Here is a 14,923-nt window from a genome sequence, read left to right as displayed (position 1 = left end):
GATAATATACTCATGAACTGAGCAGATGGATTGTTTAATCAATTTATAATACTTAAATTAACATGTTTATTACCAACAACAACAAGTTTATTAAATTTGTGAGGTCCATGCCTTTACACAAAATACCATAAAACATTGTTAAAAGATAAACAATAAAATTATAAAAGTAAGCTAAAATTCATGTCATGCTATCCCAGCAAGGAAACTACCCAAAAAACCCCACCATTCAGGAAAGAAGATACAGCAACAGGTTAGGAGATCAATGGAAGGGACCTCACCGTTTCATCCAGGAACCATACCCTAGTTTTCATAGCCTTCACCACAAAGACTGCTACCACGTGAGAAATCCGTGGATCAGCGTCCACCAGTAAAAACTTTACTTGGTCCTCAGAGTTGACTATTGATTTGGGAATAGTTTGTAACATCGCATCCCTGAAGGCCGAATAGATGGGACAATACAACATGTAATGTATGAGATCCTCTTTGGTTCTCATATGACAAGGACATATACGCTGCTCTACTGGGATTTTTGCATATCTGCCTGACAGATAGGCCGTAGGAATGGTTTGAAAACGGGCCATGGTGAAGGCTCTCCGAAGGGTGGGATTGGTGATATTCGCTAAGTAATTGGCGCAGGTTTTGACTGTTTTCAGTCGGGGAAGCCAGTGGGAGGACCCTGGGTTCTGTATTTTTGTGATATCTAACAGAGCGTCTCTCTGCAGGATCCATTCCCGAACTTTGTCCGGGCTCCACAGTTTGAGGATATTAAACTCCGGTAGGGTGTATCTAACCAGGATCTCAGATAGGTTTTGACGCCAAGTGGTGTTCTTTTGAAGAGATACAAAGGCTTGTTTGGCTAATAAGGTGTTTGAGGTATTTGCAAGGTTGATGTAAAATCGTAGGAATCTTAAATGGGCCCTGGCAGACACAGAGGGTAATCCAACCTCCACCCTCAAGAAAGCTGCTGGGGTTCCTTGAGGAAGGCCTAGAATCCTCCTGAGATAATAATTTTGCAAAATTTCGAGCCGTTCCATCAGCCTCTGGTTCCACCCCCAGAGTTCTATCCCATATAACATCTGGGGAATAGCTTTCCCAACAAAAGCTCTTAATGCTGGGATCACCAATTGTCCTCCCCGGGTATGAAAGAAATTAAGCAGGACGCCAATTGTTCTTCGTGTTAGGATGGTTACAGCCTTAAAGTGGGCTAACCAACTAGATGTAGCCTGGAATGTAACACCCAGATATTTTAAAAAAGGGCACTGTTCAATCACATGTTCATCTAAAGACCATCTAAAGGTGTGGCGAGCTCTAGTGAACACCACAATTTTTGTTTTGTCATAGTTTATCTTTAGTGAGTTATGGGAACAGTAGGCTGCGATCCCCTCCAGCATGCTGCGTAGGCCTCTTCGGGTGAGTGCCATTAAAGCCATGTCATCGGCATATAGCAATATATTCAGACGTTTACCTTCAAGGGCTGGAGCCGATGACTTGTACTTTGCCATGTACTGCACAATGTCGTTTATATAAAAGTTAAAAAGAAATGGGGCTAGCAGGCATCCCTGTTTGACCCCTTTCCCCAATGGCAGTGGGTCCGTAAGAGTTCCCGATGGCCCAGTTCTGATTTTGACTGTAATATCTGTGTGTAACTCTCTGAGAATTTTTAAAAGTCGTCTGTCAATATCCGTTTCATATAATTTTTTCCATAGTCTATCTCTACAGATTGAGTCAAAGGCAGATGTCAAGTCAACGAAGGCCACGAAGAGTCTGCTCTTATACGCTAAAGATGTTTATTACCAAAACCTCAATATAACTGCATTTTTTTTAAATGGGAGGAAATGTGAAATTAACTAGTAATTTCTTAGCTACCATTGATTGGCGTAAGAAAAGGGCAAATGGAGCCATTTTTACAAACTTGGAGAGCAACAATAGCTTCACTTTGCTTGGGCCCTGCTCTGTGGCCCATTTAGCACAATGGTTCATCCAGCTCTGATGGATGAGGAGACTTGGAGGACTTCAGATTCCTAGCGTGACTCATACTGATGCAACTGCTTGGGCAAAAGGTGCTCTTGCTTTTTCCTGGTCATTCCAACCTGTTTACTGTAATATGTCACTCACAAGTACTGCTGTCACTAGGAAGCAACGCCCCTCTGTTCTGTAACAACAAACAACAACATACCTCTGATAACTCAACATGCCTGTTTGCATGCCCAAATACTGACTTTCAAGCAAGATTTGGTGGTTTGTTGGCACATATCATTGGGGTGAGTTGGTTGGTGTGTGTTTGTTTGTGCCTTCAACAAAATGTTGCAATAGAGAGGTCCTGTTCAGAATTCTCCCACGCCCCCTAATCCTAATCACTTTTTTATTATTCTTTGTCCTCGGTCAGCATTTCATGACCAGTGATCATGCTCAGCCCTCACTGTGCATTTCCCCTAAATATTAATTGTAGTTCAGATAAACTTAGGCAATGAGCGCATGGTAGTGATTGCAGTTTGGATCAATAAGATTTAGGGTTGATTCTTTGGCCCATACCATATTTCATATGAAAAACCACCACCACACGTATCTTAGAATGGAAAAATTGCATATAATGTAAGCAACCACAGCAATTATATGATAGGCATTGCAGCTCTTCTAAATATCAGTCCCCAAAGGATGCCGTTGTTTTTATTTGTTTGTACTCACACAGGGAAACTGCTAAAACTTTAAAAAAACTGTTTTAATTGTCACGCTTATTAATTGTTTGTTTTAGTCTATGTAGTTTAGTTAAGGACGTTTTGGTGCCCTAGTGGAATTGTTATTGTGTATTCTAATTATGTATTGTAAACTGCTTAGAAGCCATTTTGGCTTGACAGCGACATATACATTGATATCATTAATAAATAGTTAGCAAAGAGAGCCAGTGAGAGGCAGTGAGAGATTTTACTTTCTTGGGCTCCATGATCACTGCAGATGGTGACAGCAGCCACGAAATTAAAAGACGCCTGCTCCTTGGGAGAAAGGTGATGGCAAACCTAGACAGCGTCTTAAAAAGCAGAGACATCACCTTGCCAACAAAGGTCCATATAGTTAAAGCCATGGTTTTCCCAGTAGTGATGTATGAAAGTGAGAGCTGGACCATAAAGAAGGCTGATCGCCAAAGAATTGATGCTTTTGAATTATGGTGCTGGAGGAGACTCTTGAAAGTCCCATGGACTGCAAGAAGATCAAACGCATCCATTCTTAAGGAAATCAGCCCTGAGCGCTCACTGGAAGGACAGATCGTGAAGCTGAGGCTCCAATACTTTGGCCACCTCATGAGAAGAGAAGACTCCCTGGAAAAGACCCTGATGTTGGGAAAGATTGAGGGCACAAGGAGAAGGGGACGACAGAGGACGAGATGGTTGAACAGTGTTCTCGAAGCTACAAACATGAGTCTGACCAAACTGCGGGAGGCAGTGGAAGACAGGAGTGCCTGGTGTGCCCATGGGGTCACGAAGAGTCGGACACGACTAAATGACTAAACAACAACAACAAAGAGAGCCAGTGTAATGTGGTGGTTAGGATGCTGGGCTAGGACCTGTGCGACCAGGGTCTAAATCTCCAGTCGGCCATGAAGCTTGCTGGGCGAACTTGGACAAGTCATAGTCTCTCGGCCTAACCTGTAATAAATGTATAATAAATGTGTAATAAATGCAACAAATAAATACTTGGGAGCCCCTCTAGTCCATGTGCTGTAGCACTGAGCCAGGCAGATAAATGTTCTGACTCTGTACAAGGCTGTTTACTATTGGTATCCGAGATGAGCAACATGCTGGCGAGGCAATGGAGTATGCAAGACAGGTTCACAACTGAATGGAATGAGGTTAGCAGGCACATAGGACAAGTGGGAAGAGCTAGGTGAGAAAGCAAGCAAAAGAGATGTCTACTCAGGTACTCTGTGATGCTGTGCGATCAAGATGAACACAGTGGTGAGGATGCAAAGGGTAACAACGGCCAAAGACACAGCCCAAAAGAAGCACTGTGGGTGATGGGAGAAATAAATTAAAGTTTAGGGCTTTCAGCCATGTTATCATTTCTGTCTCCAACAAAAGGATCATACCAAATGGGTGGAGGATTTTCACATAATTGTCAATTAAGATCTGTCAGGCAATTATATCTCCCTTCCCAATCTTTTGCTTGTTTGTCAGCATGTCTGACCTATTTAATTCAAGGAGCAGCTATTGCAACAAAATGAGATAGATAGGAGAGCAGCTTGACCAACAGACTGATGAATATATATATATATACAGCCACAGATTCAGTTATCAACAACAGAAAGTTATCAACAACAGAAAGACCATGCAGCCATGGTTGTTGTTATTACGGAATTAGAAATGAAGTTTAGAAACAGTCTTTATAAAACTGAAGTCCTTTAAAAATGCAGGTCCAGGAGACCTTCTAGAAACCAGAATTAATGGCTCCAAATGAGACAGATCAGAAGAAGGTGAAAATCAGAAGGAGTTTGATTTTAACTATTAAGAAGTGTCAAATTCTTAGAAGATTTGTTGGGAAAGTGTGCAAAAGAAATAACCTCCCTAGGTTTAAAATGCAATTTGTGATTACTCTGTTATAACACCTTCAGCTGTGTTCCATAATGTCAGAGGTGGGTGGGAAATAATGACTGCTTTTGAAGCATTTGACTTGCAAAATCACACAATTAACATTGCATGGAGGGGAATAACAGCACTCTGTCCCCTGGCTCCACATCCCTTCTGTCCATGCAGTGGGGGGCAGTGGGGCCTGTTCCTGGTCACCTGGAGCCCCTACACACAAGCAGGTGCTAAAATGTTGCATTTTCTCTACAAACAACCATGTGCAACATAAGGTTGTTGCAGGAAGAAGCCCCAACAGTGGGGGTGAGGCTAAAGCACAACCCTGCTCTACCGCCAACATGGATATGTCCTACCTACAAGTAACACATGAATAGGGGTTATGAATTCACAACTTGTATGTGCATCACAATTGCCCAGTCAGACTTTGGGGAAGTCAATTTTGGTGGTCCCCCGTGGCTCGAATGCACAGCTCGTATCGACTGGGTGCTATGAGTTCAGTATTGTGGGCCCAATTTTATGCAACTCCCAGTTTAGGCCAGATAAGCCCCCTTCCTACTGAATTTCTAGCACCTACTGGAGACCTCCATCTGCAGCAGACACTATCAACTTATAAAACCATACAATAATATATTAAATGTATATGGCTGCCCATCAATAAATATTCCCAGAGCACCTCACAAATCAAAACAAAAATAAGAATACAGGACACAGTAATTAAAATTATATAATAATCTAGCTCATCATGAAGCTGCAGCTCTGTGTTCACAGAAGTCCACAGCCCAAATCATAGGTGCCAACTCCCTGAGTTCCTGGGTGCCCGAGCACCCACAAAATTCCCCATGAAGGGGCCGGGCACCCACAAATTTTGCTGCCAGGGCCAAGCACGCTGCATGTTCCTGGTTAGTCATAGGAGTGCCTGAGAGCACTTGTTCTGTCAACACAATGGGATTCCCCCATTTGCTGAGATACAAGGAACTGAAAAACTAGGTATTGATACATAATATTTCCAGTTGCTGGTTTATAATTACAAAAGAAGCAAACAGGAGAATGGTATGTAGACATTTTTAACCTTCAGCTGGAATCAAATGCAGCTGCTTGGATGCTGGTGGGGGCGAACTGATTGGACCATATGACATCTTTAGTGTACCAGTTGTACTGAGAAACTAATCAATTCTTGGCCAAAGAAAGCTCAATAGCTTTTGTGTCTGGATTTTTGAAATATGGCAACCCTGTTTAAAAGCCTGCACATGGGAGATTGGCCTCAGAGGCTGATACTGGGTCCACCATTGAGATCTGAGATCTATTAGATTATGGAAATCACAAGTGGGTAGAGTATGTTGTACTCAGCTCCTGCTTCTGGCTTCCTGTGGGTATCTTGTTGGTCACTCTGAGAACAGGCATATGTTCTGGGCCGCCATTTTGTTTCATTTTGCCAGGATTGAGCCATCCCAGATACTCTTTAAACAGGTGGCTGGCCTTGAGACCTCCATCAAGGGCTGGATACATACGTAGCTGGCTCAGGAAAAAGGATAGGAAAAGCAACATAAGAAGAAGTACGACTGACTACTAAGAGATTCAAGTAAACTGGGTACAGATGGAGGAAGTGAATCACATCACACTTACTCCTTGATATCCCAATGGTCTTCTGAGTATTTGCAGGTTTTAAAAGGCACAGGGCACATTACGTGTACACCTTGTGTCAAACTATCTCCCTCCAATTCAAGGATGGCAATGGAAACAGTGAGTTGGGGTTCAAGCAAGCAGCGCTTGTCTCCACAGTCCATCATATATGTTATGCTAACCCTAACGTGTCATACCTGAATAAGACTTCTGTTGTCTTTCAGATATGAATTCCTTTTTCATTGTTTACCATTTTTCTGGTTTTAAATTGCTTTTAGGTGTTGTATTTTACCTTGTCAAGTTGCTTTAAGACTTTTTATTGTATCAAGTGAGTAACTAATAAATGTCGAAGTAAATGTTAATATTACTAATCATATCAACAGCTACAGTATTAACCATGATGACTGTGGAGAAACTTCAGCTTCAGAGGCAATGCTGCTGAATATCAGCTGCATCAGTGATGCCTTCATGCCTTTCTTGTGACCTTGGAAGCATCTGGTTAAACATTGCAAGAATCAGGATGCTGAATGTTTGTTCTTATACAGTGGTGCCTCGCAAGACGAAAATAATCCGTTCCGCGAGTCTCTTCGTCTAGCGGTTTTTTCGTCTAGCGGCTCAGCGGATTAGCGGTATTAGCGGTTTAGCGGATTAGCGCTATTAGCAGCTTAGCAGTTTAGCGGCTATTAAAGGCTTAGCGGCTTAGCGGCTAAAAGGCTATTAGCGGCTTAGCGGCTTAGAAAAAGGGGGGGGAAGTGAAAAAAATCGCAAGACTCGCAAGACGTTTTCGTCTTGCGAAGCAAGCCCATAGGGAAATTCGTCTTGCGAAGCGCAACGAAAAACGGAAAACCCTTTTGTCTAGTGGGTTTTTCGTCTTGCGAGGCATTCGTCTTGCGGGGCACCGCTGTATAGGAAGCATGTTTATACCCATGCAGGGGTACTAACCAAAACCACCTACTTGAAGGCCAAATGTCCAAAACTTTCATATACAAGGGCTCTACTAATTGGGCAAAAAGATTGTTGTTGTTGTTTAGTCGTTTAGTTGTGTCCGACTCTTCGTGACCCCATGGACCAGAGCACAACAGAGGACGAGATCGTTGGACGGTGTTCTCGAGGGCAAAAAGATATTTCCCTTTAAATTGAAATATAAATGTTCATACTGTTTTGTTGTTAGATCCTAAATAATTTGATAAATAAATACCGTACAGAGCTCAGGTAGTTTGGCAACATTCAATAGGAGTGTAAGATAACACATGCAAGTGTAATGAGATATAAAACAGTGTTTTCTGGATTATACCAGCTATATTTGCTAATCCCTAGCCTAATACTAAATCCAAAATAATATACCATTCAGCACAATTAGATGCATCTTGACTTATTTAATTAGATGTTACCCAATCACTTAGACTTACAGTGTGAGAGATTGCAGTCTTATTGTATCATTTAAAGTGCTTAGCTTCAAACATCAGATATTTTTGTACAATGGTTTTTATTTAAATAAAAAGCAGCTTTTAATTCAATCTGAGTCTTAAATTTTTATGATTCAGGATTCAGGTAGGTTTCCATGTTGGTCTGACATAGTTGAAATAAATAAAAAAATTAAAAAATTGTCCAGTTGCACCTTAGAGACCAACTAAGTTTGTTCTGGTTATAAGCTTTCATGTGCATTCTGAAGAAGTGAGTCTGTACAGGGGTTGGACTGACAAGCCCTGCACCTTCTAGGTCCCTGATGTCACTATTCAGAGTACAGATTCAAGGACTTGTAATGGAAATAAAGGGGGGGCACTTATTGGAAATCAGTTTTGTCACCTCCCCCCCAAACCCCGGGACAATGAGCCCAGCCACCTTTTATTCACAGTCACATAAGCACTACACTACAGCATGGCCATAAAGCTGTACGTTCAACTGCTGAAATACACACCCAATATGTAGCAATGGAGATTTATGTTACTGCTTTATGAATGAACACTGTGTTTTATTAATGGACTCTGTATTTTTGGAATTACCTAAGAGCCACCAATAGGGAGCTCTTGAATCTGACAGCTAACCAACTGGGTACTACCAAACAGCGACCCATATTGCTGAAAGCAGGTAACCAGCAGGAAATGCTTCAGCTCAGCCTTTGCACTGTTGACTGAACACCCCTTGCTGTGCAGATAATGGAGAAAGCTCATAAATTGTATCCCTTCTTTCGTCCTAGCCAATTCTATTACGCTGGTGTAAACCCTGGTGAACCCAGAATAACAGCAAATAAAATCTGCTCATACGTCAGCGACTGATAAGACTTGTCAACCTGTTATTTCAAAGTCCTCCTGGATTATAAAGCTCCAAAATACAGGCCAAAAGAGAGCAGGTCTGGAAAGAATGAGTCATACAATGGGCACCACCGGTGAAAAGGCCCTGCTCTGTGTAGCTTCTGCCTTGTCATTTGATAGGGTGCCTACTTGCCCTCCTTCTTGACATAGAATGCTCTCTATTGGAGTCTCCAGGTCCAATATAAAGACCATAAGAAGGGCAAGCAGGGACCTTGAAGTTCCCAACAGCTGTTAATCAAGAAAGCAAGCAAGCACACAGGTCACCTTTGTCACAGGTGTGTCACGCTTATGTCCTGGCCAGGCCTGCACCCAATCTTGGTTCTGTACACTCTTGTTTGTTCTCAGTAACCAAAAACATATTATCAACATATACAAGGAGAAAAGTTGTTTTCCTTCATTTGCAAGGAATCGTACAAAACAAAGTGGCACTAATAAAGAAAAGTTCCAGGGTGGCAACAGAAAGCAAACAAAAAATGCTTTTGCAGTTCATCAGAACTATCCAGCAATATCAAGTTATAGGAAAACTGGTGCTATTAACAGTAACCCTAGTTGGCTGATTGATTTGGCAATTTCCATGCATATGACATCTGATGTTAATTCCCCCTCAAAGAGTTAAATGAGATTCAGGTGTGGGTCATATGCCTCGTCAATCCCAGCAGGTATATAACAGGAAGACCCGGCCTGCCCAGGCCATTGTGAAGGAGGAGTTATTTTGGCAGCAGAATCCTGCTGCCAATTGGTCTGGAAAAAGTCAACAAGACTGCCTGGCCTGTCCCATTGTGTTCCACTCATGCAATTATTTAATTGAATATCATCCTATGTCTGCATGTCGAGCTGCTGTTAAAAGCATAGCTGCAATGGCCGCTTGAAAACACTACTTGGGCAGAAGGTGGAATCTTTTAAAATCATAGGCCACCCACAACCAGTAGCATTTGATGGGAGGAGGCACTTAGCATATCTCCCAATGCTGACATCACTGTGGCTTACAAGAAGGTAGAGGAGGAAGGAGGTGAGGTTGATGTGGTGTGAACACACTGGCATGAGCACCAGTTTGGCCTCACCGGTGTGTTTGCACTGTGCGAACCTTACTCAACCCTGCCAGCACCAGCAATGCCAGTAGTGGGAGGTCATGTAAGTGCCAGGACCTTACCCTGCCGACAGTGCTAGCTGCAACCCAACATGAAAACCCTATGCATAATCCTACTAAATCTAGTTGGTTTAATAGCAGTATTAGGCTGGCAAGATCTCATGAGCTCTGTAAGATCTTGCAAGAGCTCAGTGAGATCTCACAAGATCTCACCAGAATCTGCCATTGTTGCTGCCAGGAACTGCTGCACAATCCAGGTAAGGGAGGCTTGGGCAGTAGTGAAATTCTCAGCATGTTGTACACTGAAAGAAAATTATATGAAAATGATGTACCGGTGGTATTTGACTCCTAGTAAGCTTGCAAAAATGTATAAGACAAGTGCAAATATCTGCTGGAAATGTAAGCAAAAGGAAGGTACCTTCTATCATATGTGGTGGACCTGTAAGGTTCTAAAAGCATTCTGGGAAAAGATATACCGGTATATATTAGGCAAAATTGCACACAAAAATATTTAACGAGAAATGCACATTCAAATGCTGGTGATTTTTTGGTGATTTTTCTTAAGGTTCACACAATGTAATGAACTGAATTCAGGACTGGCAAAAATGGAAAACAAAGAGAAACCAAACCCAACAGATTCAGACATCTCTGTTTTCTATGGGTTTATTCACATGCGCACATTGAAAGAGCCTTTATGTTGCTTTTGCTTTTACAGCTGTTATAGCATGGCTTGCAAATATACTGTCATTTCACAAATGGAGAACATGATGCCACAGCTGTTTGAATATGAATGTACAGCTTGGGATGCAAACAGGATGGCTGTTCCTTTGGCCTTCATTGGGTCCTAAAGCAAGGGTGGCTCTACAGATGTTATTGGCTTTTCAGCTCCCATCATCCCTGACTATTGGCCAAGGTGACTGGGGTTGACAGGAGATGGAGTACAGCAACATCTGGAGACTCACAGGTTCCTGACCTTTGTAAAAAGCTCTGCAGAGCTTTGTCTCCCACCCCATCATTTTTTAATGTATTGAAGATCCAAATATATAATAGCCCCTGCAGATTAAAAAGTTGTGTGAGCTGGCCGGGACTGATAGGAACTAGAACAACATTCATCACAAAAAGCTTTGCCCACATGAACCTCCAAGCAGGCACAGAATACTACTACTACTACTACTACTACTACTACTAATATACCGGTACTATTTATACCCCGCCCACTGCTGGTTTTCCCCAGCCACTCTGGGTGGTTTCCAACAAAATATTTAAAATACAACAAAACATCAGACATTTCCTTGACATCTGATGGGAGGGTGTTCCACAGGACGGGCGCCACTGCCACCACCACCGGGAAGGCCCTCTGCCTGGGGAGTTGCACTGAATGTGGAGGATTCCAGTGTGTTTACATGTGTGCTCCCGAGCCTAGATCTTGCAATTCTTTCTCCTGAACCAGAGTTTGTTGCTCCCTGCTGAATACTGGATTTACCTCCAATTTGCTTGCACTGGGTGCAGAGCCTTGGAGGCACTGCAACTATTATGTAGAATGGAAGGCAAGAAGCAGGGGGTGCCAAATTTAGGTACTGCAGAAGGTGCCGCTGAAATCTGAGATCCCAAGGTCTGCCACTGCTCCCAGTGCAAGGATTTCTGGGAATTAATTTCGTGGTGTTCTTACATACATTTTGCAATTTATAAGGGACTGTCTTGCTATCATTTCATGTACTGTAGTGCAGTTTGGCCCTCAGCTGCTATATACCAGTATTCTAAGTAGTTCCTAATACTCGTTTGCCAGCCGCTTCCAGGATTGTGCATGCATGCATGATGAACCTCTTGGTTTAATGAGTACTAACAATCAAGCAATTAGAAATTAATGAGCTCTGATACTAAGAGTTACGCTTTAGAAAGGTACTGTTTAGCCACAACTCAAAGGTCAGACTGACTTCCTGCTGTTTATGTAGCATTGTATGACTAGCCTTTTGCGCAGTAGCTAGTTAAAAGCAAGTCTGGCTTGGTATTGCATTGGCAGTGCCTCATTAATATATATGTGAGCACTTGTTCACTCATGAACAAAAATTAAAGTACCCTGAAACTGTGCAGTGGTGTATTAATCAGAAGCCCCATTTAGCCCCATAGGATGTGGTCCCAAGTAATCACTTACTGTACAGGATTGAGTCCCTAATGACATACTTTATGCACAGATTGTGTTTAACTCATAGAAAAAGCTAACATAGCTAACATTATATAGAGACTGTATAATGGGTTGTTCCATGTTGACAGGTAGATTAACTTGAAGGTAGACCAGGGTAAGTCAGAGGTGGCGCTAGCTGCTCCAGCACCTGGAGCGGCACACATGCCTGTGGGGGCGAGCATCCCAGGGGGGTGCCGCCCACGACAAGCGTCCCAGTGGGCAGGGGGGCGATGTTACCCCCTCAGGAATGACTCCCGGGGTGGACCACACCTACCGCGCCCCCCTTTCTCTGCCAGAGGGGTAAATCCACCCCACCCCACAGGATTGAGCCCTGCCACAACACACATCAGCTGATGTCACCCAGTAATGCTGATTGACAGGTAGGCATGGTTTGCAGGGCAAATTGGGGTCACCTGGCAGATGAAAACTGGCCCCCATACCAGAGGTTCCCACATAACCTAGTTTCTAGGACTTCTTCAGTCCCGCCTGGCAATTCTGGGAAGGACTGTCTGGATTCACAGCATGTTCTCGTCTCCTCCTCCTCCTTTCTAATGGCCAAACCCTTTCATTAGGCTAGCATTCCATTTCAAATGAAACCAGTTCTTTTCTTTCTGTTAGAGGCCAAGCTGGAAAAGCTGTGGCAGCGGATATAACGCTGATCGGTTGCAGACAACATACATGTCACCTGTCACAGACCTTAATCAAATCAAATCAAAATTGCAAACAAGCAATGCATTTTTAACAAAACTAAAATCAGTGGCCCATTCATATTTTAAAATGTGCCTCAAACAACAACTGAGCCAATTAAATCACATTGCAGAAAGATTTCCCCCTTTGCACATATTGATGGGTGTAATTATGTAAATTTATTCTCAACATTCAGTTATATTTCCTGGATCACAACCTCTGTGAGGCAAGAAGAATTTCAATACAGAAGATACTATTTCATCATATGTCCGCAGACAGGCGACTAAAAGTGTTATCCTGTCATATGTGCAGATTAACCAGTCCTTTGGTATCGAGATCAGGTTGTTTTTTAATGTTTTGTAGCAATTTAAGCTGGTTCTCAATCCTGATTCCCAGGTATTGAAATTTAATCATTCATAAATGGAATATTTACACACAGGAAAAATAGGGAACATGTGTTGACCTCCCCCAGCTGTATAAAACTACATGATCATTGCTGAATTTCTCTAATCAATTCTATTCCTTCCCCCACCCCTCTAATTCAATTTTTCATTATGTCAGAGGTTAGAAAAAAACAGCAGGTGGATCTACACTGATTTGATTCCCCAATCCCTTTCAGCAGCACAACTGAATCCCTGGGTAGCTGAAGCTGAACATCATTCAGCTAGAGAAAAGGTTCATCTGTACAAATGGGCAATGAAATCTACTACTGGGAAATCTGTTGACTCACAGTAGAAACAGCATGGAAATATAATTTCCTGGATTGCTGCAGGTTTCTAGCCAGTGGAGGCTGGTACATGCAAGTCAAAGAAAAAAGTGCCAATTTATGACTGATAGGAGTTGTTGTGAGGGTTGTTTTTTTTTTAACATGGGGGGCATTCAGTCATATAACATCTGACTCAATACTATTGAGTCTGCACTGGTTGATCCATGTCTTTCACTGACCATGTCAATCATGTCCTATAATGGAACGGTAATTCGAACAACATGCCTAAACCATGTGGGATATAACACCAGTCTTCTTTCATTTATCCTTTTATTAAAGCCAATATGTGACATATTATGTCAACCTGCGGCATGGTCAGATATGAAAGTGTGATTCAGCTACCGCTTCTGCAGCATCCCCTTTCCTCATCCTTACTGACCCCTTTGACAAAACCATAAAAGAAAACATTGTATGGGGTGATGAGAACAGTCTGTCTCTTCGGAGCTGTGTGCAACTTGTCAACTGGTTGTACCAGTTTTGAGCCGAGTACATTCTGTTAGGAGCATAACAAGAGACAGGCAATGCTCCACCATCTCGTCATAATAAATGACACTTTGAGTTAATTATTACTTTGTAATTCTTTATTTAAACTTTGTACCAAAATTCATTTGCAATATAGCCTTTCATGCACAACATGAAAGGCATTATTGTGTGCGGTCTGGGTGTGGCAGGATCCCAGGTCAAGTACAGAATAATTTTGTTTACATGCTTGAGTGGTGCAGTGCATAGTGTACACGTTGCACAGATAGCCACTTGATTTATAAGACTAATTATTTACATTGGGTTGTTTGCACAAAGAAACTTTTAATATACCTGGATTCCCTAGGCCAACTCTGTTCTCAAGGGATTGTTCTGCCCTGTGCTTAAGTAATTGCAGTTAAGATACCAGATAGGGCCTTCTGGTCAGAAAGCTGTGATCAAAACATTTGCGCTGGTATCTCTGCTAAACTGCTGGAGCAAACTTTTGGTACTGCACAGAGACTTTAAGTCAGTGCTAAGAAATACTCTCCACATTCATAAGGTTCCAGGTTGAGTCTTAAGCATCCAATTGCACCTCCAACAAAAGGGGTGGGTCTTAAGACAAATCAAGTCTAAAATTGCCTGAATGTACCACTGGTAGTCAGATGTCTCTAGGAAGCCTAGGCCCAACCATCATCTGTTATTTTTTCCTCGGCATCTGGTAGTCAGAATATGGAAGTTGAGTTTAGTTATCCTGGCTAATAGCTGTAGGCAGACACATATTTTCATGGATTTTTTCCATGACCTTCTAAAGCTTTCTAAACCAGTACATAAAGTGGCAGTGAATTCATAAGATTCTTTTCATTATGGTTTACATTTACATTATTGTTTACAACTGGAACAAAAATACCTCAAAGCTACCTATCAACTGTTGTAAAACAAGATACATACAAGAAAATAAAATGTTTCTTAAGGAGTCTATTCAACAAGAATAAAAGGGATGAAACCTACTCCATCCCATTAATTTATGAATTATACACTTCTGTGAGTAATGTATTTTCATTTGTCTATCCTAAATCTTCTGCCAATCAAAATAATTGAGAGCCCTCCCTCCTGGTTTTAGTATTATGAAGGTGCAATTCTGGCAGGGTTGTGAGCAAAGTGTCCTCTAGTGGGCCCCATCCTCTGTGGGCCCTGTTGAACTCCAGGTGGTGCCAGATTGTTAGGTGTAGCTGT

This window comes from Podarcis muralis, chromosome 1 (assembly GCF_964188315.1).
Source record: "Podarcis muralis chromosome 1, rPodMur119.hap1.1, whole genome shotgun sequence".
Classification (NCBI taxonomy): domain Eukaryota; kingdom Metazoa; phylum Chordata; class Lepidosauria; order Squamata; family Lacertidae; genus Podarcis; species Podarcis muralis.
The sequence above is the reverse complement of the archived record's forward strand: the minus strand, read 5'-3'. Positions refer to the sequence as shown.